The 23,788-nt window shown below is 40.0% G+C and overlaps 1 long non-coding RNA gene across 1 annotated transcript; it reads left to right on the forward strand.

Annotated features, from left to right (window-relative positions):
- LOC110392983 lies at positions 14,050-20,857 on the forward strand. Its single transcript, XR_002434712.1, has 2 exons — positions 14,050-14,107; positions 20,695-20,857. It is a non-coding gene; the product is annotated as an uncharacterized LOC110392983 (long non-coding RNA).

Here is a 23,788-nt window from a genome sequence, read left to right on the forward strand (position 1 = left end):
GGACCTGTTCATTCTCTTTTACAACTAGAAGGGAAATGTAAAGTAAGGCAGACTTGAATCATTATTTAGGAATCAGATATCAGGAAGAATATTAAACATATTTACTGTTATTTACCTGAGACATTGGTATGAGTTCTAAAGATTATTTATTTATTTTTCCCAGCTAGTTGCTTAAAAAATTGGACAAGTAATTTCAGACAGCTATCCAAGTTATTGCCAAGATTTTTTTTTTCTTAAATGCAGGTAATATCCCGCCCCCTACCCCCCCTAAATTTCACAGGCAGCAGAAAAATTGCTGTTCTTTTAGAGAAGTATTAAGTACTGGATGTACTAACTGCTCTCCTTTTTCTGTCACAGCATAGGTTGTTATGCCATAGTGACACAGCTGTCTGCAGAATCTTTTGCTCTTTGCCTTGCTCCTCCCCTCTAAAAAGGGAACACCAAAGACGCAGCAAAGGAGCTTGAATTCTGAATTAGCCTCAGATCTGCAGAATGCTTAGTGAGAATGCTATGCCATTCTAAACATAAACATAAAAAATTTCTGTAGGTAACTATTGAAGCACATACGCATTTTGTACCAGCTTTGCCGTTAAAAGGTAAACAAACTGTAGTTGCTACTGCAAACTGCAAGCATTCACAGCAAAGATGAAAGAAAAAGAAAGCAAATTCACAGCAAAAGAAAGACTGGAGGTTCATTTGTTTCACAGGTATAAAGAGAAGAGTATGAGGAAGGGGTAACAGCCTTTAAGAGGCAAGATAGAAAGTGTCAGTTAACAAGTAGTATTTTGCAGGATGGGTTTCTTCACTGACATAGAACTCTATAGCTTTTTATGAAGTTTCTGCCCTAAGACCACAGTTTTGAGAAGGACAGATTCCCATAGCATTCAGAAAATTAAGTTACTTTAAGTGTTGAGGGAAGCCTAATGCTTGAGTGAGTTAACTAAATTAGTTTCTTTGTTAAAAAAAAAAAAAAAAAAAAAAAGGCCCCCAAAAGTAAGAGGCAATAACTGGATGAGCTTAATTGCCAGTGTAATTACCATCAATGAGAGGGCAGGTTAGATGCATGATCTGAGCTATACTAAAGCCTGGTCTGTTACAATGCCATGCTGTGACATTTATTTACTTCAGTGAGTCCTTCATTTAATCATTGCATCTTTTCTCCTGGTGAGACTGAGGCAGATGCCAAAAGCTACATGCTGTTTTCCTGTTGTGCTATGCTCCAGCATTTGTACAGGTAATATACTTGGTAGTCAAGATTAGTCTGAGTGATATAACATCAAAACAAAAATAGGCAAAATAGTGAAACTTCAGAGAAAAGGAAACCATCTTTTGATCACAAGACAGTCAGAGGAAACAACCAAGAAGCAACTTGAGAGCTCTGATTTTAACAGGAAGGAGCATCTGCCTGATGTTAGTTACACTTTTGATAGAATAAAGCAAGATGTTTCAATGAGGACTAAAAACTTGTCTCCAATCTGCTGCTCAGTTCTTTGGGAGTTGTTAAAAAATGTTAGTGGAAACTTTCCATAGACATGCTACCAGGCTAGCACTACTTTTTTGGCTTGTAATCAGACTACTTGAAAGATTTTGCTTTGATTAAACCACCTTTTGTTTTGAAATCTGTAAAAATGACATTATCTTTATTTGAGCACAATTCTTTTGGAGTATTTGAAAAATAGATAGAAAATTCACATTTTTCTATATCCAAAACTAAGAGATTGAAAAGAGAGTGTAATTTTCATCACTAATGAAAATGACATCATAATGACATCGCTGGAGTGTGGCGAAGATAACTTCCTGAAACAGCAGGTAAGAGAACCTACCTAGTTAAGTGCCCTGTTAGACCTGCTCCTTGCAAAAAGAGCAGGAGTGGTGGGAGATATGGTGGTTGGAAGCTGTCTTGTGAATTGCAAGCATCAAATGACAGAGTTCTTGATTCTTGGTGAAGCCAGGAGAGAGATCAGCGAAACTGCTACCTTGGACTTCCAGAGGGCAGACTTTGAACTGTTTGGGACATCGGTTGGGAGAATCCCTTGGGAGTCAGTCCTGAAGGGCAAAGAAGTATAGGAATGCTGGACATTGCTCAAGAAAGAAATCTTAAAGGCACAATAACAGATTGTCCCTCTATGCCATAAGATGAGCTGGCATGAAAGAAGACCAGCCTAGCTGAACAAGGAGCTTTTGGAAAGGACTTTGGGAAAATTGTATGAGGTTCCACAAAACCAAGTGCCAAGTTGTGCTCTTCAATCACAACAACCTCATGCATCACTACAGGCTTGAGGCAGAGTGGCAAGCTGCAAGGAGGAAACGGATTGGGGGGGGGGGTGTGGGTGTTAGTTGGCAGCCAGCTGAACATGAGGCAGTAGTGTGCCCAGGTGGCCAAGATGGCCAATGGCATCCTGGCTTGTATCACAAATAGTGCTGCTGGCAGGACTAGGGAAGTGATTACTCCCTCTGTACTCGGCCCTTGTGAGGCCACACCTACAGTACTGTGTTCTGTTTTGGCCCCTCAGGGGAACAAAGACATTGAGGCCCTGCAGTTTTCCAAAGAAGGGAAGGGTCTGGAACACAAGTTTTAAAGGAGCAGCTGAGAGAATAGGGATTGTTTAGTCTGGAGGACACTCAGATCTTATTGCTCTCTACAACTACCTGAATGGAGGTTGTAGTGAGATGGAAGTTAGCCTCATCTCCCATGTAACTAGTGATAGGAGTGGAGGGGATGGCCTTAAGTTGTGCCAGAGGAGGCTCAGGCTGGATATTAGGAAAAAATTCTTTTCTGAAAGAGTGATGAGTCGCTGGAACAGGTTGCCCAGGGAGGTAATGGAGTCACTATCCCTGCAGGTTTTCAAGAAAAGGATAGGTGTGGCACTGAGGGGCATAGTTTAGTGGGCATGATGGTGCTGGGTTGATGGTTGGACTAGAAGATCTTAGTGATCTTTTTGAATCTTAATGATTCTATGATTCTATGACCTCTGGCTTTAAAAATCAAGCTTGTTAAAGAAAACCTAAAGCACCACTTTGCTGGTCTTATAATGTTAATGGCTTTTACTACAGAAGGGGCTGGATGTATTTACTAACGTTAGAGCTCTTAGAAAAATTTCTTCTATAAATTTCCATTCTTCTGTTTTCAACAGTTTTTACAAATCTGACCTTCTGGACTAAAAGTAGACATTAAACAATGCCTTTTGTGGAGTTTCTCTTCTACTTTTTTAGCTTCTCCACCTAATAACTTTTCATATATTCTAGTCTTTACTTCCATTACTACAAGCTACTACTTCAATAAAAAGCACTGACACAGTCTTACCTTTGATTTCACTAAAAGACAAATTGGGATCCCAAAAACTTCCCCCAACCTTTTCTTTCTCTTTAATTAACCACTATTGCAACTTTCCACAAGTACAACTTTTTTTTCTAATGCAAGTCCCCTGCAAGGCAAAACAAATTAATTATTTTCTGAACAGATCGAGAAAGGTCTAATTGCTCCTTCACTTCAACTGAGCTGAAGCTCATTCAGGTTCCAGTAAAACAAGTTACTTTACTGTTCCATGTAAGTCAGAGATTGTTCTGATAAACAACTCACATAAAATAAAGTTTTCCATACAGAACTGTAATACAGTCACCACAGACTTCTGACTGCTTACAGAGTTGTCCTTGGTTCTTATTTTCTCTTGCTGACAGGTACTCAGTGGCAGAACAATATTAATTTCTGAAAAGCAAACTGCCCACCTCCCTTTAGATATTTATAAACATTCATCAGATCTCTCCTCAGTAATCTTTTTCCCCAGGCTGAGCAGACACAAGTTACTCAGCCTTTCCTCATAAGGGAGATGCTCCAGGCCCCTAATCATCTTTGCAGCTCTCTGCTGGACTCCTTCTAGGAAATCCTTGTCTTTTTTGAACTGGGGAGCCCTAAACTGGATGTAGTATTCTAAATGTGGCCTCACCGGGGCAGAGCAGAGGGAGAGGATCACCTCCCTCGACCTGCTGGCCACACTCCTTTTAATGCACCCCAGGATACCATTAGCCTTTTTGGCCACCAGGGCACACTGCTGGCTCATGGCCAACCTGTTGTCTACCAGAACACCCAGGTCCTTCTTTGCAGAGCTCCTTTCCAGCAGGTCATGTCCAACCTGTACTGATGCATGTGGTTATTCCTTCCCAGGTGCAAGACTCTTCACTTGCTTTTGTTAAACCTCATATGGTTTCTTACTGCCCAATTCTCCAGTCTGTCCAGGTCTTGGTGAATGGCAGCACAGCCTTCTGGTGTGTCAGCCATTCCTCCCAGCTTTGTATCGTAGCAAACTTGCTGAGGGTGGACTCTATCCCTTCATCCAGGTGGTGAAGATATTGAACAAAACTGGACCCTGACCAACCCCTAGGGAATACTGTTAATTACAGGCCTCCAACCAGACTCTGCGCTGCTGATCAGAACGCTGTTGAGCTCTGTCAGACAGTTCTCATTCCACCTCACTGTCCATTCCTCTATGCCACACCTTCTAAACTTCATTGGAAGGACGTTGTAGGTGACAGTGTCAAAAGCCTTGCTGAAGTCAAGGTACACAACATCCACTGCTCTCCTCCCATCTACCCGGCCAGTAATGACATCATAGAAAGCTATCAGGTTGGTCAAGCATGATTTCCCCTTAGTGAATCTGTGTTGACTACTCCTGATAACTTTCTTATAGAATCATAGAATCCTTAGGGTTGGAAGGGACTTTTAAAGGTCATCTAATCAAACTCCCCTGCAATGAACGGAGATATCCACATCTAGATCAGGTTGCTCAGAGCTTGGTCCAGCCTGGGCTTGAATGTCTCCAGAGACAGGGCTTCCAACACATTCTGGGCAACCTGTTCCAGTGCCTTACCACCCTCACTGTTAAAGACTTTTTCCTTATATCTAGCCTAAATCTACACTCTTTAAGCTTGAAACCATTTTTGCTTGTCCCATCACCATAGACCCTGCTAAAGAGTCTGTCTCCTTCTTTCTTGTAGCTCCTCTTTAGATACTCTTCCAATTGCTTGGAGATGGCATCCAGCATAAGCTGTTCCATCACCTTTCCAGGGATGAAGGTGAGGCTGACTGGCCTCTAGTTTCCCAGATCCTCCTTCTTGCCCTTTTTGAAGATTGTAATGACATTGGCTCTCCTCCAGTCTTCAGGCATGTCTCCTGTTCACCAAGATCTTTCGAAGGTGATAGTGGTTTAGCAGTCACCTCTGTCAGCTCCCTCAACACACATGGGTTCATCCCATCAGGGCCCATGGATTTGTGCCTTGATTTTGGCTAAATGCTCTCTGACTATCTCCTCCTCAACCCTAGGGAAGCTTTCCATTCCCCAGGCTCTCTTACTCCATGGCCTGGGATTCCTAAGGGGCAGTCCTTGTAGTAAAGACTGAAGAAAAGATTGCATTCAGTATCTCTACCTTCTCAGCATCCCCTGTTGCCAGGAGTCAATGATTTCTGGGCTGATTTGGGCTGGTTCTCTGACTAATGGGGCGGGGGGACCCACCTTCATATCTTCTCCATGCTCACGTAGGTAACTCTACAAGACAATAAATGACATAATCTTACTGTTGTCACTGACATTGCAGGGAAAAACCTCTGGACTGACTTGTAGAATCTTGTGAGGGCTCCTCAGAGGAGGTACCATTGGAAATTCCCTGCCTGAAATCTTCTTGCGTTCCTTTAGGGCTACCTGCACCTGCTGTTTCCCTGAAGTGTCTGTATACTAACGCACGCAGCATGGGAAATATACAGGAAGAGATGGAGATCTGTGTGAGGTCGCAAGGCCATGATCTCACTGTGATCACGGAGATGTGGTAAGACAGCTTGCATGACTGGAATGCTGTCATGGATGGCTATGTCCTTTTTTGGAAAGACAGGCTGGGGAAGCAAGGTGGAGGAGTTGCCCTTTATGTGAGAGAGCAACTAGAATGTATTGAGCTCCACCTGGGAGAGGGTGAAAAACGTGTGGAGAGCTTGTGGGTGAGAATTAAGGGGCAGGCTGGTATGGCTGACATTGCTGTGGGGATGTACTACAGGTCACCAGATCAGGAGGATGAAGTCGATAAGGCCTTCTACAAGCGGCTGGAAGTAGCCTCGCAATCCCGAGCACTGGTTCTCATGGGAGACTTTAATCATGCATGCATCTGTTGAGTAAGCAACACAGCCAGGCATGCACGGTCCAGGCAGTTCCTACAATGCGTTGAAGATAATTTTCTGATGCAGACGGTGGAGGAGCCAACAAGGTGGGGGGTGCTTCTGGACCTTGTTCTTTCCAGCAGGGATGGGCTTGTTAGAGATGTGAAGGTTGGGGGCAGCTTGGGATGCAGTGATCATGAGATGGTGGAGTTCAAGATCCTTAGTGGAAGAAGCAAACCAAAAAGTGGGATTGCTACCCTGGACTTTCAGAGAGTCAACCTTCAACCTTTTCTAGGACCGACTTGGAGGTCTCTCATGGGCTAGAGTGCTAGAAGGTAAGGGGACCTGTGAGAGCTGGGCAACTTTTAAACAGCAGTTCTTTCAAGCTCAGGATCAGTGCATCCCTAAGAGTAGGAAATCGGGGAAGGGAGGCAGGAGACCTGTGTGGATGAGCAAGAAGCTCATCAAGATCTAAAGGAAGAAGGTCTATGAAATGTGGATAAAGGGCCTGTCCTCTTGGGAGGAATATGGGAGTGTTGTCAGGGCCTGCAGGGAAGCAAGGAGGAAGACTAAAGCTCACGTGGAGCTGAAGCTGGCAAAGGAAATAAAGGATAATAAGAAGGGCTTTTTAAAGTATGTCAGCAGTAAAAGGAAGTCTAGGGATAAAGTGGGTCTCTTGCTGAATGAGGAGGGTGTCCTGGTAATGGGGGATGCTGAGAAGGTGGAGATGCTGAAGGCCTTCTTTGCTTCAGTCTTCACTTCAAAGACTGCCCCTTGGGACTCCTGGATCCTGGAGGGAAGAGAGAGAGTCCAGGAAATGGTGAACTTCCCTCTGGTTGAGGAGGGGGTGGTCCGGGAGCATCTGGGGGGGATCAACGTGCACAAATCCGTGGGCCCTGATGGAATGCATCCATGTGTGCTGAGGGAGCTGGCAGAGGTGACTGCTGAACCACTCTATCATCTTTGACAGGTCCCCGAGAACAGGAGAGGTGCCTGAAGACTGTAGGATAGCCAGTGTCACTCTGGTCTTCAGAAAGGGCAAGGAGGATCTGGGAAACTAAGGGCAGTCAGCCTCACCTTCATCCCCAGAAAGGTGATGGAACAGCTTGTTCTAGATGCCATTTCCAAGCAATTGGAAGAGAAGAAGGTCATCAAGAATAGTCAGCATGGGTTCACTAAGGGGAAATTTTGCTCAACCAACCTGGTAGTTTTCTATGATGGCATCACCGGCGGCGTGGATGGGGGGAGAGCAGTGGATGTCGTCTACCTTGACTTCAGCAAGGCTTTGGATACTGTCTCCCATGACATCCTGATAATGAAGCTGAGAAAGTGTGGGATAGATGAGTGGACAGTGAGGTGGGTCGAGAACTGGCTGACTTGCCAAGCTCAGAGGGTGGTGATCAGTGGTGCAGAGTCCAGTTGGAGACCTATGACTAGTGGTGTTCCTCAGGGGTCGGTGCTGGGTCCGGTCTTGTTCAATATCTTCATCAATGACCTTGATGAGAGGATAGCATCCACCTTCAGCATGTAGACTGATGATACAAAGCTGGGAGGAATGGCTGACACACCAGAAGGCTGTGCTGCCATTCACCAAGACCTGGACAGACTGGAGAATTGGGCAGTAAGAAACCATATGAGGTTTAACAAAAGCAAGTGAAGAGTCTTGCACCTGGGAAGGAATAACCACATGCATCAGTACAGGTTGGACATGACCTGCTGGAAAGGAGCTCTGCAAAGAAGGACCTGGGTGTTCTGGTAGACAACAGGTTGGCCATGAGCCAGCAGTGTGCCCTGGTGGCCAAAAAGGCTAATGGTATCCTGGGGTGCATTAAAAGGAGTGTGGCCAGCAGGTCGAGGGAGGTGATCCTTCCCCTCTACTCTGCCCTGGTCAGACCTTACCTTGAGTGTTGTGTCCAGTTCTGGGCTCCCTGGTACAAAAAAGAGAGGCATCTCCTAGAAGGAGTCCAGCAGAGAGCCAGAAAGAGCCAGAAAGAACGCGAGAGTAGCACCCTACCCCCCTGCACCCCTCCCAAATCCCTTCTGGAAGGTCCTAGAATAAGGGACTGAGCGGGTGCACCCTGGAAGTTCCTAGAACAGTGGACTGAGTATATATGAATCAGACTACAGAAGGCACAAACATGAAGAGCTGCACACATGCTGGCCACTAGAGGACCAAAACTATGAGCAGAGCCCATTGCTAGATTGATGATGTTATCTTTTCTCTTATTTTTCTCTCTTCTTTTTTGCTTCCTTTTTGTTTCTGCTTTTCATGTTTCTCTCTCTCTCTGAAGTCACTTCTGACTGCATTCAAGGGTGGGAATATATTTCCTCTTTTTTTTGTCTCTCTTTATACAGTCCCTGACTTTTTTTGCACGTAAGGGTAGTATCCTTTTAGGTTTTTGAATATTGCTACAAGTTTTGCGAAGCTGCTGTCTGTTGTAATTCAGCTAAGTTTTAAATTGTTGTGAGTTTTGCCAGCATATTACCTTTTGTAATTCTGCCAAGCTTATATAAGGATAATCTTGTTGCAAGTTTTGCCAAACCACTATCAATTGTAATTCTACTGAGTTTTAAGTTAATTTGTGATTTGTTTTAACCTCTTGAGTAATTGTTGTTACTCTTGGTTTCCACTCTGAGAATTAAAAGTTTGACCTCACCTAGCACACAGAGTGAGACAGAATAGTGGTCACTCACTATGATCTGGTACGTTAGCTGCTGTAAACTCAAGGTCACTAATCAATACCTTCAAGGCCTCTGCTGATGCTACAGTATGCATTGTCAAGAAGAAAAAATTCTGAGGCTGACTGCTGTTCACTGTTGCTGCTTGTAGGAACAAGTCTCAATGGGAGCAGTCTGTGTCACAAAACTGAACAGTATTAGGACATCTGCAACTGGACACGTTGTACAGATGTCCAAATACTATAGAATCTGCTGTTGAAAAGAGCTGTCAGAGGTCAAGTGGAAGAGTAGATATGATATGCAGCACTGTACAGTTGGCATAGCTATGTGTTGCGTGCAGTTGATTACAATTTCTTGGTAACTTAGAAGCAAGCTTTAACAACAGTTCTGAAATAGAACAGAACAACTTTTGTTTTGCTTATACTTATTGGTAATCTATCCATATGTAAGGTAACAGCCACTGATGTTGTTCTTGTAACATTTTTTTTGTATGTAATAGACTATTAAGGATTTTTTTTTCCCCCAGAAAGAATACTGTACTCTAGATACCTTTCTGGCAGTGTAATTTCTATGTTTTTGTGATTTCTCCGATAGATGGCAGTAGTTACTTATTGGCTGATAAATTAACACTATTTGTATTACAATATACAAACACAAAGCAGTAATGACCGAATATGTTCATATATGTGCTTAACAAATACTTCATACATATTTATGTATGTTTCGTGTCATTTTTTTTGAACATATTTGAACATAAAATTCTTGCTGAATATTTTCCTTTTGAGCCCATTGGTTTGCACAGAATTATGAGACATTATTAAACTAAGAAAACAAGATTACCCAAGGTTAAAGACAAATTTATCTGAGGGTAGGCTAGTGGAAGTACTTCATATTGCAATTACCTTATCTGTCTGATATTAACTGATGGAGGATATGTTGAATTCTATGACAGGGAATTAGTAGAAATGAGTATGTGAGACCAAATCTTCTTATATTATTAAACATGAAAAGCTCAGATGAAACTTCATCTTCAAGCACTTATGTAGCTTCTATGATTTGGCCCTCTAAGCTGAAAAATGGACTAAAAAAAATAAATATTTTTGACTATAGCACTTCTTAAAGATAAAAGTTGGAGGCTATACTGTAGTTTCATGGCTTCATGGATATACTGTATTAGCTACACTTATTTTGCTCTCAGTTCCCTTTTTACATCAGCACACTTCTCTACAGATCCTGAGATCAATTTATGTATTTTTGGATGGCAGAGTAGTACCAAATTGTCATTGTGCTGCATAAACATTGGTCTGAAGGCTTTTATGCAGTCATGCCTAATCATAAAGACTTCACAAACCTAAGCTATGCTCTTGGATGTTTCATCTGCCAAATACAGTGTTGTCATGGTTAATACACTGGGATGCTTAGAGTAGAGCTTTTTTTTCACCAGAATGTTATGTGTTAGTTTAATGCAGTTTTATAAGCGATCACCATTATTGCTCTGCAGATGAAGGAACATATGGGATGATTTCCTGTGTTGCAGAAATAAGAATGAGTTCTGCTTTTGCTAAATTAGTGGTTTTTGGATGTGAATTATTACCACGGTGTGCTATTTCTTTGAATAACTGGATGGTGTCTTGCTAACTTGGTAGTGTCAGTAACACATATATAAGAATGTCAGGCATAATGAATCTCAGAAGCCTGAACAGAGATAAGGAAAACTAGAAAACCCTGAAAAACACTGAAGATCAACCTCAAACATAGGTATGGTTCCAAATCTAGTGATTAGAAATTGATATAATGGAATATAGCTTCAGTATTTGTGAATGAAGAGATTTAAAGAACTTAATGCCAGCCCTTCTTTTTTTCATGAATTTCAAAGGGCGTTTCCTATCACCGTGACTGTTACTCAGTTTTCCTGCCCACTACTTGTTATCACTTACCTACTTCTATTTCTCTAAGTATATATAAACCTAAATATGTGTCCCACTCTGTGCCCCCTGTCATGGTGTTTTATCTCCTCACTTCTGTCTGCTGGACTCTTTATTCTCTGAAAAGGGTGATATCCAGATGACTGTAAGAAACATGTAAGTGATATATTTGAGTGAAAAAGCATGCATAACTCTCTGCTTTTCCTTACTACATTGTCATTATGTGGCTTTACAATATCTGCGGGAAGAGCCAGAATGACAGTGGTCATTCTGTACCCTATGTTGACTGGGCAACCCGTTTTTACTGTGAGGTTTCATGTCACACCTAGGAAGTGGCAATGAATGCAAGAAAGATAACTTTTTCCTCTTTTTGCCTTGTGATCTTTGGAGTATAGAGTAAAAAAACCTACACATTTGCATAATTGATAGCCTTCTTTGATTTAGAGAATGTCAGATATGTAAAGCCGTTTTTAGTTTTCAGTATGTGGATGTAATACACAGCACTTGTATCTAAGGGCTCTCCTGTTCTTGGATAGAGACCTTATGACACTCTTAACATTTGAGCTTCTCGTATGACAAAGTAATTAGTAATTGCCAGGGTGGTAAAACAGCCACGGTCACATGCTTGTCTGCCTTGAGGTAGTTCTCATATATGGGAGGCAATACATACAGCTACAGGACAAATAAAGCACTGAGTTCTAAGAAGGTGGATTTTGGTATTCTACATTTCTGCTGCAAGGTCATTGCTGTCTTTCAGCTCACTAGTGAGTAATGTTTGAGTCCAAAGCCACTGCTCTCTTTTGCAGGTAATCCTAATCCACAAGTTATTCTCTGCTTTGTATATGTTTGCTACAACTACCTCTCTTCATCACATTTTACTCTAAACTGCCTAACTTCACTTTGGAAAAGAAATAGGGTTATAAAACCAAGATGGTGACAAGACCAGTAGAATAGAAACTTTGCTGATGACAGAGCAGCTTCAGAGCTGAGTAAAATCACAGTGTAAGTTTGGTTGGTGATGCTCACTGGGCAGTGGGAGCGCACACAGCAAGCTTTGTACAGTTGTACAAAATCAGACAACAGCAATGACTGAAGTGTAGAACAAATGGTCAGAGACATATCACAGTGTCCTACATCTTCCAGTGGCAGAAGCAAGGTGGGTTACTGGTGGGCAACATCCCGTAATAAGTCGTTTGTATTTGGGATGGCAATAGTAAATATAACCGGGTAGGTCCAATAGTTTTGACTCCTGACCAGTGGTCAGTTCTCCCACTTTCATATGGCTATCTTCCACATTTATAGCGAAGGTAGATTTGCCTAATGTGTAGTGCTGCAGCTTTCTTTATTTGAGCTGAAGAAAAGGATAATCATTTTAATGCTAACAAAGCCGGCTGTGCATTCCTTAGGAAGAATGGACTCCACACAACCATTTATATGTTAATAAAACCAAGTACCCGTACCTCAAGATAGACTCTTAAGTAGCTTGCTAATTGCCTCGCCTACATAGAGATGACTCTTGGAGCCTGTAGGAGTGGCACAGGCTATAGTATTTTAGCTCGAAAGTGGGGTTTGGAATAATCATACTGCTAGTGTTTGTTGAAAGGAATAACTTCCTAGCCAGACTCCTTAAATCTTAGGTATTAGTAATTTTTACACTGCACTCCCCTCTTTCAGACTAAAATCTCACACAAACTTTTCACAGAGTTCAACAGACAAGAAACAAACATCCAACTCACAGCACTTAAGTTGAAGGGTTATCACAGTATGGACTGTGCTATCTTATGATCTTCTCTTGCCTCTGAGATGAATATTCTATCTACAATACTGTATTTTTGCTATTACACATTCGCATATGCCAATTTGGGGCATACTGACTGTGCTTTATGTGTTTCAGAGGGAATCAGTGGGACAGATAGAGGGGGTCCTATCTTCTTAATATATTTTCATACTAAAGATAAAATCTTCTGTACAAAGAAATATCTTAACAATAAAATGAAAAATATGGATAGTATTCCATATAATATAATTCTAGCCAAAAGCCCTAAGTCATGCAGCAAAGAAGTTAACCAAGTTCAGATGTTTCTAAAGCCCCAGTGTGTGTTTTCTGAGTTCACTACATGCAACACCTGGAGACTTTTATTGACCTGTCTACCTGGGAGGTTGTTTTCTAGGCCATGGTTGCATGTGAACACTAAGATCTAGGAAGTGAAGGAGGATTTAGAAAGGCAAGATGTGTGTCTGTGGTGATGAATTCAAATCTAATTGGATGTCAATGAGAATAGTTCCCAATCTAGTTAATAATTTTAATCACTGGTATTGCTTTCTAGAGAAGCAAGAGGATTTTGTAGGAGGGGAAATTTATGACAGGATCCATACAGGGTGTTTTGAAGCAGTGGAATGAATAAAATTTTCTTGTGGTCACCATTTTGCCCAAGCTTTCAGCCGTAGAATGAGAACCATTGGAATTCCAGATTCATGTGCTGGGGTATGGATGCAAATCCAACAATCTGAAAGATGTACTGCAATAACTACCTGAGTTGAAAGTTTAAGGAGAAAGTTAACTCTCCGTATTCTATAGGCTTCTTGTCCAGGTAGAATATGGTCTAGGAATATTCTGCTTATGGTTTAGAGCTTAAGCGTTAAATGTGTGTAAAAAACTTCAGCTGGGATGATTGTAAACTATGAAATCTAATTCAAATGCTATTTTAAAATAAACCCAGAGATCAAATAAACCATTCAAAATGTGTCTAATTTGCTTGGTTGGAGATTGTATAATTGGCCTTTGTCTTTGTGACCACAGCCCAATTACAAAATCAGATTCAGATAAGAAGGCTTAGGATCCAAGACCTGTTTTCTGTTTAGTGAAGGCAGAAGTTTTCTCTGCATTGTTTTGTTAGCTGAGATGCATATACCCAGTGGCACATCATATGTGATGGCAGCGTTGATGATTATGAGTACCTGATCTGGTTCTTTCTGCCTGGGATAGAGAGTTCTTTTGTTGGTGCATCTTGGGACATCTTGACACAGCCTCCTGGTTCCAGACAGTGACACAGTTTGCAGGCAGGCTCTGGAAGAGCTTCCTTTACTTGTGAGTGGACAGATCTTGCATGTTTCATCAGGACCCTGTAATGTTTAATACTGAATCATAGGTTGCATTTATGCAATGCTTCAGGTGGTGAATAAGGAAGATTTATTGGAATTTCATGGGGAGAGAGATGATGTTTCCCATTTTCTGTACTTCACATATGTACCAATGCTATCAGCAGTGCATCTGTCCATTTGAGTCCTGTTTTTTATATATTTTAGGTGATTTCCATGTCAGATCAGAATTTCTTCTTTCTACTGTGCCTCTGGATTGAGGATGGTAAGTGCAATGCAAATGCTGATTAATGTTTAAAGCTTTGTAATTATTCTTTATCACTTGGCTTGTGAAATGAAAGACTCAATCACTACATATAGTAAGAGAAACACCAAATCAAGGTATTTAGCCTCTGTAAATGTTTCTTGGCAACTGCAGTGGCATCAGAATGTTAGAAGGAATAAGCCTCAGCTTATCTCAGCCTGAGAATGTGTCAAAAATTACAAGTACATATTCTAGGTAAGAACATTTAGGCATTTGGATAAAATCTGTCTGTAGATTAACAAAAGGTCCTCAAGGTTTGGAATGTGCTACAGGAGTTCTTTTAATATGCAAGCCAAAGTTATTGGCCAGGCAGATGGGACAGGTACTACAAAACTTCTGTGCTTCACAGAATGGTTTGGAGTAAACCAATCTTTCTTTTTGTAGCAGTAAGTCCACTTTTGCCAGCGTGTACCACAGAGTGTTACAGAAGCAAGATAGGGTAAAATAGTGAGGTGCTACCAGACGGACATTCAGGAAGTACCATAATGCATCTGGGTTTAATTGGCAGCCACAGAGGAATCAAGAGTCCTTTTCAATTGCAAGTGCATTGTTTTGCAATAGTAAAAATTCAGAAAGAGAATGTGAATGAGATTCAGAGAGACAAATAAGAACAAAACCCAGATCCTGAGGGCCAGAAAGGTCCACGGTACTGAGAGAATGATCAGTCCAGACTCTTCCTTATGTGACATCATCATAATGAGTAACATAGGCCTAATTTTTAACAACTAAAGAGGGTAGAAGGGCTTGTGAAAGAGCTTCCACTTAATAGCTGTTCTTAATATTGGAATCTGTAGAGGTAAGAAATCCATGCTGCTTTCTAATCTGACCAAAGTTTTGTGTGACATCAAAAGCATAGCATGAATAGATACTTGCAGATTGACCCTGAGCCAGAATACAGGCACAGGAGAGAATAACACCAGCAATAGAATGAGCTACAGCTAAGGTGTGTACAAGCACTATAGAATCCATTTTTTTCTACTAGGAGGGTGATCATGGTAACTGCACAAAGGCACAATGATTGTTCTCTTTGCAAATCTCTGAGTCTGAGGAGGTGCACAGTACATCTGAGGGAGATGAACTGAGGGATATTTTTGATCCTTTTTGTCCTGAAAGACAAGAAATATAGGCTATCAAGTTGTAAGGGAATAGAGAAGACTCACAACTGGAAGATAAATTGCAGTTGCTGGAATAAAAGACAGGACATTAGCAGAATTAAGTACTACAGGAAAGGTTGGTAAAACAACAGTGTTAACTGCACAGAGATCTCGTGCAAATTGGAAGATATTATTTCCTGGTTTCTTAACAGGTAAAAAGAGTATTTACAACAGCTGTGAGTATAAGTAATACCTTGCTCCAAAAGGGGATAAATGACTGTCTGGACACCATCCTCAATTTGCTTTGAAATTGGGTATTGAAGAACATACAGCAGAGTCTTAGGTATTAATAATTTTACCACCACAGTAAAGTACTCTCTAGTACTTTATGATCAAAATGATCTGAATGAGCAATATCGAATCATTCATAATTTTTATGCTGATCCCATCTGAACTTATTTTTCTAATAATTTTACATTGTACTTATTACGAAGCATGTGAGCTAATACACTGTTCCAGAAAAGACAGAATTTCTTGCATTCCAAGGACTGGCTGTTCGCGAAACATTATTTAGTTAGAATGTGAATTAAAAATCCTGCCTTAGTGTTGGAATGCTATAAGAGTACTTACTTCTGAGTAACTTGATAAGTTCATCCTTCATTTTCTTTTCCCTTTAAAAAATCACTCCATGTCAGTTCTGAGTAGTTTCATGTTATAAAAATACAGGTTAATTATGTCATTCTGTGTTTCTAACTGGCCCTAATGTGTGGAAACTTAATGAACAGACTTTAGCAGCAAAAATCTCTACAAAGTTTTTCAGAGTTCTCCTGTAATCTTATTTTATATGAAGAAGAGACATTCACATACCAAAGCTTTATGTTGCATGACTGACAAATAAATATGATCCATGACTGATTGGGAGGCAGTAAAGCCTATTTTACTGGATCTGCATTTCCCATACTATCTCCTGTATCCTGTTATAGCATTTTTTCAGTAAATGGAAGCAAACAGTACTTTACATCATACATGTGCATATTATATCCTTTACAACCCACTGGCCATGTGCTGCCACATAGTTTAAAAATACAGTCAGATGCTGTCAAATGATTATGAAAAATAAAATTCATATTGTTTCTCCTTCATTGTCAAGATCTCTGGAGGTTCTTGTGGATGGGACAGGAAATTCCAGTGATTATTATGCCAGAGCAACTGTCTTGTTCCTCCTGTCTTTGCAAACATAATCTTTCCTATTTGATTTCAATTGTTTCTTGAGCAAAAATAATTCATTTTAAATAGCTCACAGATCAATGTTGACTTTCAGGACTGTGCATTTCTGTTTAAATGAAGATGCACCAGACATTGTGCAAGGAAAAATAACTTGCCTAACAAAAGTTAAAGATGTAGTGAGAAAGGATGAAAGAACTTCTGCCTCAGTAACAACAAGATTGGTCAGTTTGTCAGCGAAGAAACCGCTGAGACAGTTTGGTGATACCAGCTCCTGAAGAGAGTAGGATTGACTGGTCACTGGTCAGTGACTTGCATTCTTCCAGGGGTAATGAAAATTCCTCCTTTTTTTTTCACCATAGAAATGAATATACTTTTATTTAAAAGTAAAATAGTTGAAATAGTTGAATTACTCACCTTGCAAAATCTGAAAGCAGCCAAAGACTTCTGCCTAATCAGTGAACTACATATAGGAAAGTGCCTCGTACAATATAAAAACTAGATCCACTTTACCAAGTGGTTTTAACTGACTTAAAAATAATCTTTAAAATTTTCTCATGAAGTGCATTTCATCATTGTAAGTCTTCACAGACTAGCTTCTGTTGACCTTCTATGATCCTTCTCAAGTTTTTCTGTGCAATCTGTATAAATAGTTACAGGGTACAGTCCTGAGGCTTGATACCTGAGGCTCAGGTGTGCCTTGATTAAAACATTAAATGGATATTTTCCTACATTCTAGTATCATGAATATGCATTAGTGATGTCCAGTAAGCCAATCAGTAACAAGTTAATTGATTCAGATAATAAAACTAAGACTGTTCCTATTTTAATATTTAATACTTACAGAGGGGAAGATGTATTATGAGCAGTTGAAGTCCCTTGGTTTGTTCATCCTAGAGAAGAGGAGACTGAGGGGAGACCTCATGGTGACCTACAGCTTCCTCGGAAGGAGGAATGTGGGGGCAGGCACTGATTTCCTCACTCAGTGACAGTGATAGAACCCAACGGAATGGCACAAAGCTGTGACAGGAGGTTCAGGCCGGATATCAGGAGAAGGTTCTTCCCTGAGAGAGAGATTGGGCACTGCAACAGTCTCCTCAAGGAAGCGGTCACAGCACTGACCTTGCTGGAGGTCAAAAAGTGTCCGTACAGTGCTCTCAGTAGTGTGGTCTGATGGCCAGGAGTTGTTCTCAATGATCCATATGGGTCTCTTTTAACTTGGGATATTCTATGATTCTAAAATAGAAAATGCATAAATATTAGTAACAGGAAACTGCTGTCGTGCAAACACTGTTACATAATCTGCAGCAGCAAAGAGGTAGGAAATACCATCTTACTCACGTGCACATATGGACACAGACACATCCCCTTGTGTTACATTTTAAGAGATCCTAGCAATCTTGCTATTTTGGCTCAATTTGATTCAGTTACAAGCTTTGAATACCCCACCTAACTTGCGGGAAATCCTTTCTCTGTGTTTACATACCTTTTTTTTGTGTTTACTTCATGCAAACTGAGAACAATGGTGGCTTTTTTTTTAATGCCTTTTATCTTTTGGGATTGTTAGATGTCTTACAGTTCTGCTGTCACTAGGTCACCTAACAGTTTAGCTTTCCCCAGTAGTGTGTAGTGTAACAGAATAACTCTGTTTTGAAACATGAAGTCAAACTTCAAAGGCATTTAGTTCTTAAAGCTGACTGTAGTGTTGCACTTTTTTTAGAAAAGGTAAATCCAATTCCCCTTTTAAATCATCTTTTCAGCTGATACAACCTCACCAAATCACCTTAGCTGGTTTACCTAAGGTGCTTTGTAATGGAAGAGGGATCTGTTTTCAGTCGTTGCCTCCAATCACCCAGTATCCTGTCACATGACCTGTATTAATTTAAGTGACAAGGAGATGTTTCTGCATTGCACATAAGTTCAAGACCACAGGTATACCCCTTCTACAGCCATCTCTCCTTAGGGCCCTTAGTTTCAAAAGCAATTACTGGGGCAGGGAACAGGACTGATCTGGTCTTAGCTCATTTTTTTGAGGTATTTAATCAGTATAGGTAATCCACTATCTCACTGTATTTTCAAGTTATAATGCTTGAGAACTTTTTCCAGAATACATGCAAAAATTCCACAGAAGATGTAAGTACGAATGCTGTTTAGCTTCTCGTTTTACAGAAAGCTAGTGTCTAAGTATTCTCATCAGATTCAGCAATCATAGATGCACTTTATCCTAGAGACTTTGTAGTTTATCTTAAGTAAAATATAGGCATAAATAGAGACAGAGACATCACTCAGATGCTTAGATTGTTTATAGATCACATGTATATATATATTAATTTTCATATTGAATTAAATTGTAAATTCCAGTGTTATAATGTGAATATGGCAAAAAGTTTGTTCATCTGGACAAACTGTCCAAATGTGGGATATAAAGAATCACATTACACTGAATGATGAACTGTCTCAATGATAGAGCTCAAAGAATGTTTTAACTGTAGAGCATATATGTCTGCCCAAAGTCTTCAACTTTGGATGCATCCCAGAATGCAGCTATATATAGCAAAGCTGAAACTACTTCTGATTTAACTGGTATGTCTACAGAAGTTTTCCCTGTAAAAACTACTATCCAGCACAGAGCTGCACACTGAGGTAGCCACAATGCTGAAACCTTAGCCAGTCTTGAATTAGCTTGTCTTGACAAGTCTGTGCCCTGTGTTGCGTAGAATTGCAGACTCATAGAATGGCTTGGGTTGGAAGGGATCATAACGATTATCTAATTCCAACACCTCTGCCTCAGTTTTTTTTTTTTTTTCCTTTGGCTGGTTGTTTTTCCTTGAGTGTGTGTTGCAGAGGTATGTGAGATTAAAAAAAGGTATGGGACTTTTCTAACTAATTAAAGCTTACTTACAGTTTCGGACTTTGAATGTGAGTATTTCCTGGAATGTGTATGAAAATAGACATAATACTTGGTATCACTGCTGTTCAGATAGCAATTATTCTTTTTCCCCACAAACAACATTAAATCAGTACCGCAGCCCTGTAACGGGGAGAACCCATGTTAATCTTATTAAGAATACAATCTGATATGCTGACAATATTCAGCAGAGGACTGCTCTTTGCTCTTTGTCTTGAAAACCTAGTACAGTAGTTGTGCCAGACAGAGATTATAAATATAGGACTTCAGAGATATCAAAGGTTGACCTTAACCTTAAGCCCTCACAGATTCTTTAGCTCCAAGGAGTTGCTTGAAGAAGGTAACAAAGATATTTTAGCACATTCACTTCATTCCAGGATTTTTATTATCAATAACTGAGATGACACACTTAGTGAATTTCTTTCTGTCTTATTTTATGTATATTTATTTAAAAAGCCGGTGGAGACAATGGGTGTCTCAATGGCTTTGTTTAACTGTTTCTCTACTGAATATTTGTTTTGACAGTGATCCCCCATTAGCAGTAAAACCTCTTTCCCTCTCATTTCTCCCATCTAAGGTCCAAATACAGTAGCCCTCATTTTCCCTTAATCCTATCATCTCTCATTATCTTAAGTTCTGTAAATGAGCATCCTTTTGTTTACATTTTGACAGAGTGAACTGGGACCATTCCTGCTAAGAACTTTCCCTAAATTTAGGAAGTTAGGAAGAGGGAATAATTAGATTAAGTTCCTCACATAGCTCCAGGCTCACAAAATCAGAAATACCAGCAGACCTTAGGATGTTTTTTGTGAGTTAATCCTAATAGACCCCTAATCTCCACACAGCCACTTGCTCACTCACCCCACGGTGGGGTTTGGAAGAGAACTGGAAAGGGTGAAAGTGAGAACACTCGTGGGTTGAGATAGACAGTTTAATAAATGAAATGAAATGAAATGAAATGAAATGAAATGAAATGAAATAAAATAAAATAAAATAAAATAAAATAAAATAAAATAAAATAAAATGTGCACAAGTAAAGTAAAATAAAGAATTCACACAATACTTCCCATCAACAGGCAAATGTTCATCCATTTCCAGGAAAGCAGGGCTTCATCCATCATCTATGATTCTACAGATGTGGCACGTGGGGACATGGTTTAGTGGGCATGCTGATGATGGGTTGACAGTTTGGGTTGATGATCTCAGAGGTTTTTTCCAACTTTAATGATTCAAGAATTCTATAATTCTATCACGCATAGTGGTTACTTGGGAAGTCAAATACCATAAATTTCATTCTTCCCCTCTCTTCTTTCTTCCCACAGCTTTCATTGCTGAGTACTGCCTCATATGGTCAGATGGGTTTGTATATCCTGGCTACATCCACTCCCAGCTAATTGTATGCTCCCAGCCTATTTGCTGGTGAGGCAGCATGAAGAACAGAGGACTTGACTTTGTGTAACAACTAAAACACTGCTGTGTTATCAATATTGTTTTCGTAACAGTCTTAAAATGTACAACTATACAAGATACTATGAAGAAAAGTAATTCTATTCCAACTAAAACCCATATTGTCTCCAATCCTTTTCCCATATCATTTATTTTATGCCCAAGTCCCACACTAACTCATAACTACCCACTTGTGTTCTGACTGTTGTGTTGGTAACCGTTATGATGCCTTGTTGTAAGGCTTGTTCACTGTCGGTTTGAGCGGTTCCTGATACAGAACGTCCTTTGGAGCAGGCCATACAATTTAACATTTCTTCTGCTTGCCCCTGGCTGCAGGATGAACTTTTCAACAGACAGCAGTCTGTACAAAGGTATACCTGCTCTGGCATGGCCTTTTCCATCAGTCACAGTCCCTTCAAAGGCATATCTATTGTGGTATAGGTTTATCCATAGCCAACATATTTCATGGTGTACTTCCTCCTGCTTGGATTTATCTACACGTCACAGTCCCTTCAACGCAGTTCACCCTGGAGTTCCACCTTTTCCAGTAATGCAGAAGAGGAGCAGTAGCAATGCCTTGGCCAGCTTCCAGCCAAAGTGCTTGGCTATTGCTGTTATCAAAATTTTCACAGGCAAGGTAGAATGATAAGGAATAAAGTAAATGTTAAATTAAAAAGCAACTACCAAAGGTAGTAATATACAGTAAGGCAAGGAAAATACATTGTCTTTTCCATGTATTATTAGGTTAAAGCTTTAACACATTCTGCCATACTGTACTTCAGATTTCATGCTCTTTGCTATAAAGCTCATAATAATTATTTCCAAGAATCAAAAGACTGTGTACGCTAAGGGAAAGAAGATGTATGAGGATTAAAAGGAACAAGAAAGCCCTGAAGTCTTACATACAATTGTAATCATGAATCAGAATCTTGTGTCATAAAAGGAGCTACACACAAAGACGGGATAAGCATTTTGGAATTTTGGAAATTATTCAGAATTTTTGTTCCTTAAGTATAATCAAGACTGAAGCCCTGGAAGCAATGAGGATCTTGAAACCCACTTTATTTGGTCCAAATTTTCTTGAAGAACAGATTCTGCAAGTTCGGTTAAGTACTGAGATAGGAATTAGTACACAGGCCAGTTCAGGAGAGTGAGACAGTCTAACACTAGTGGCAGGTGTTGAATTTCTGCTTCAGCAGTGCCTGGAACAAGCTACAGAAGCCACTTTTAAAAGTTTAATCTCATATTTAGGATAGCAATTTATATGAGCTATTGCAAAGAAAAAAATGCCAGGTAATTATGGCTTAATCAAAAAGAATGTGAAGCACAAATACCACCTTTTTGGTAAAATTAAAGCAAATTTTTCTTCATCACATTCTTCTCTCAGGAGAATTCATAGGTGCTGGTTACCTGAAAGTAAAAACCACACTAACAAGTGAACAAAACACTGTTGAGAAAGCAAACTTATAGATGCTCTGATTGGCTAAGGTGGGAGACAATATTAGTTAGCAAGTCTTAGCAAGTCTTTTAGTATTTCAACTGTTTTTCAACGTTTTATAATCATTTTTTATTGTTATTTTTCAATAATTATCTTTTCTTAGGATAGTACTAATGATTGTAACTAATCTCTATGTAAAGTTACAATAAAGTTCAGCATAGAAAGTCTTGTTTTTAACCTCATTTGTATGAAATAATTAAAACAAGAAAAATAATTATGCATTTCTTCCCACCAGACCTTATTTGTTCACCCTTTTTCACTAATAAATACTGCCTTTTGTGGTTTTTTTCCTTACAGCTAGGTAAAATTTAGGCAGCAAATCTAATTTATACACAAAAGTTGAACTGAGGATAAAAAATGAAGTCCTAGGTCTTGTGGAGGCCAGAGTTTCTGCACAAAAAATTTGGTTCTTCAGTGACTTATGTGGATTAGGCACGTAAACAAGAAACTGGGAAAGAAAGACCCTTACAGACATTCTTTCCTTTCCTTACGCAGGCTACTTATCATCCAGAACCATCTCAGAGCATGGTGGCAGGAAGAAAACATGAAGGAGAAACAGTCTAAACTTTACTTGATACATTCCCCAAGACGATGGCCAACATTGTTGATGGAATAGTAAATTATTACCCCCTTGAAGCAATGAGGAAATGATGTATATATTTTCTGCCCCTGGGGTGTGTCTCTGGGACACAGTGCCTCCTGAGACTCCCACTGCCATAATGAAGATTAAACACCAACCTTTGCTTAGGGCTGTGCCCAAGGGTACTGTCTACCGTTTGGAAGCAAATTCAGTCTTCTATTTCTGGTCTTAACTGCATGCAGTCAACTAAGATACTGATTGGGGAGAACATACCTTTAGAGGCCCTGCTCTCCCTTGTAGATATCCTAAGCAAAGGCTGACCAGTATTCAGATATTCCTGAAATGGGTTTGCGTCATTGTACTTGGTTGTGAGTGAAAGCTGAGGCTTTCAGGGCTCTAATTTCATAGATATTTTTATTGCTGTTTTTGCTTTCCCAGAGATGTGGCCTGGGATTTGAACATCAGTGAGGCAGATAATAATCTATTCAAACTGATAGTGAGATTACAGAAAAATTTCAGACTTTTTTTCTAAGGGATTGTGTATGCATTAGAGCATTAATGACTTAGGTGATGGCATTTCAATTCTACTTTGCTTCCTGTATGTATATAGTTGAGGAGGCTAAATGTGTTATTGTATCTGGACTTTTCCAGTATTTTCTCAACCTAGCTGCTAATATGCATGTGGTACTAAATCTCAGGATCATTGTATAGAGCTGTTACTTATCAAATCACACACGTGGAAAAATGCTTTCAGGAGTTTTTGATTGACATTATATGTAGCCATATAAAGCTCCACAATAATGTACTTTCTACCTGTAATATTTGTTACTTATATGACTTTTTTTTGCAATTATGTTCTACAAGGCTTCATTGCTGCATTTCAACAACACAT

Source organism: Numida meleagris, chromosome 2 (assembly GCF_002078875.1).
Source record: "Numida meleagris isolate 19003 breed g44 Domestic line chromosome 2, NumMel1.0, whole genome shotgun sequence".
NCBI classification, from domain to species: Eukaryota; Metazoa; Chordata; class Aves; order Galliformes; family Numididae; genus Numida; species Numida meleagris.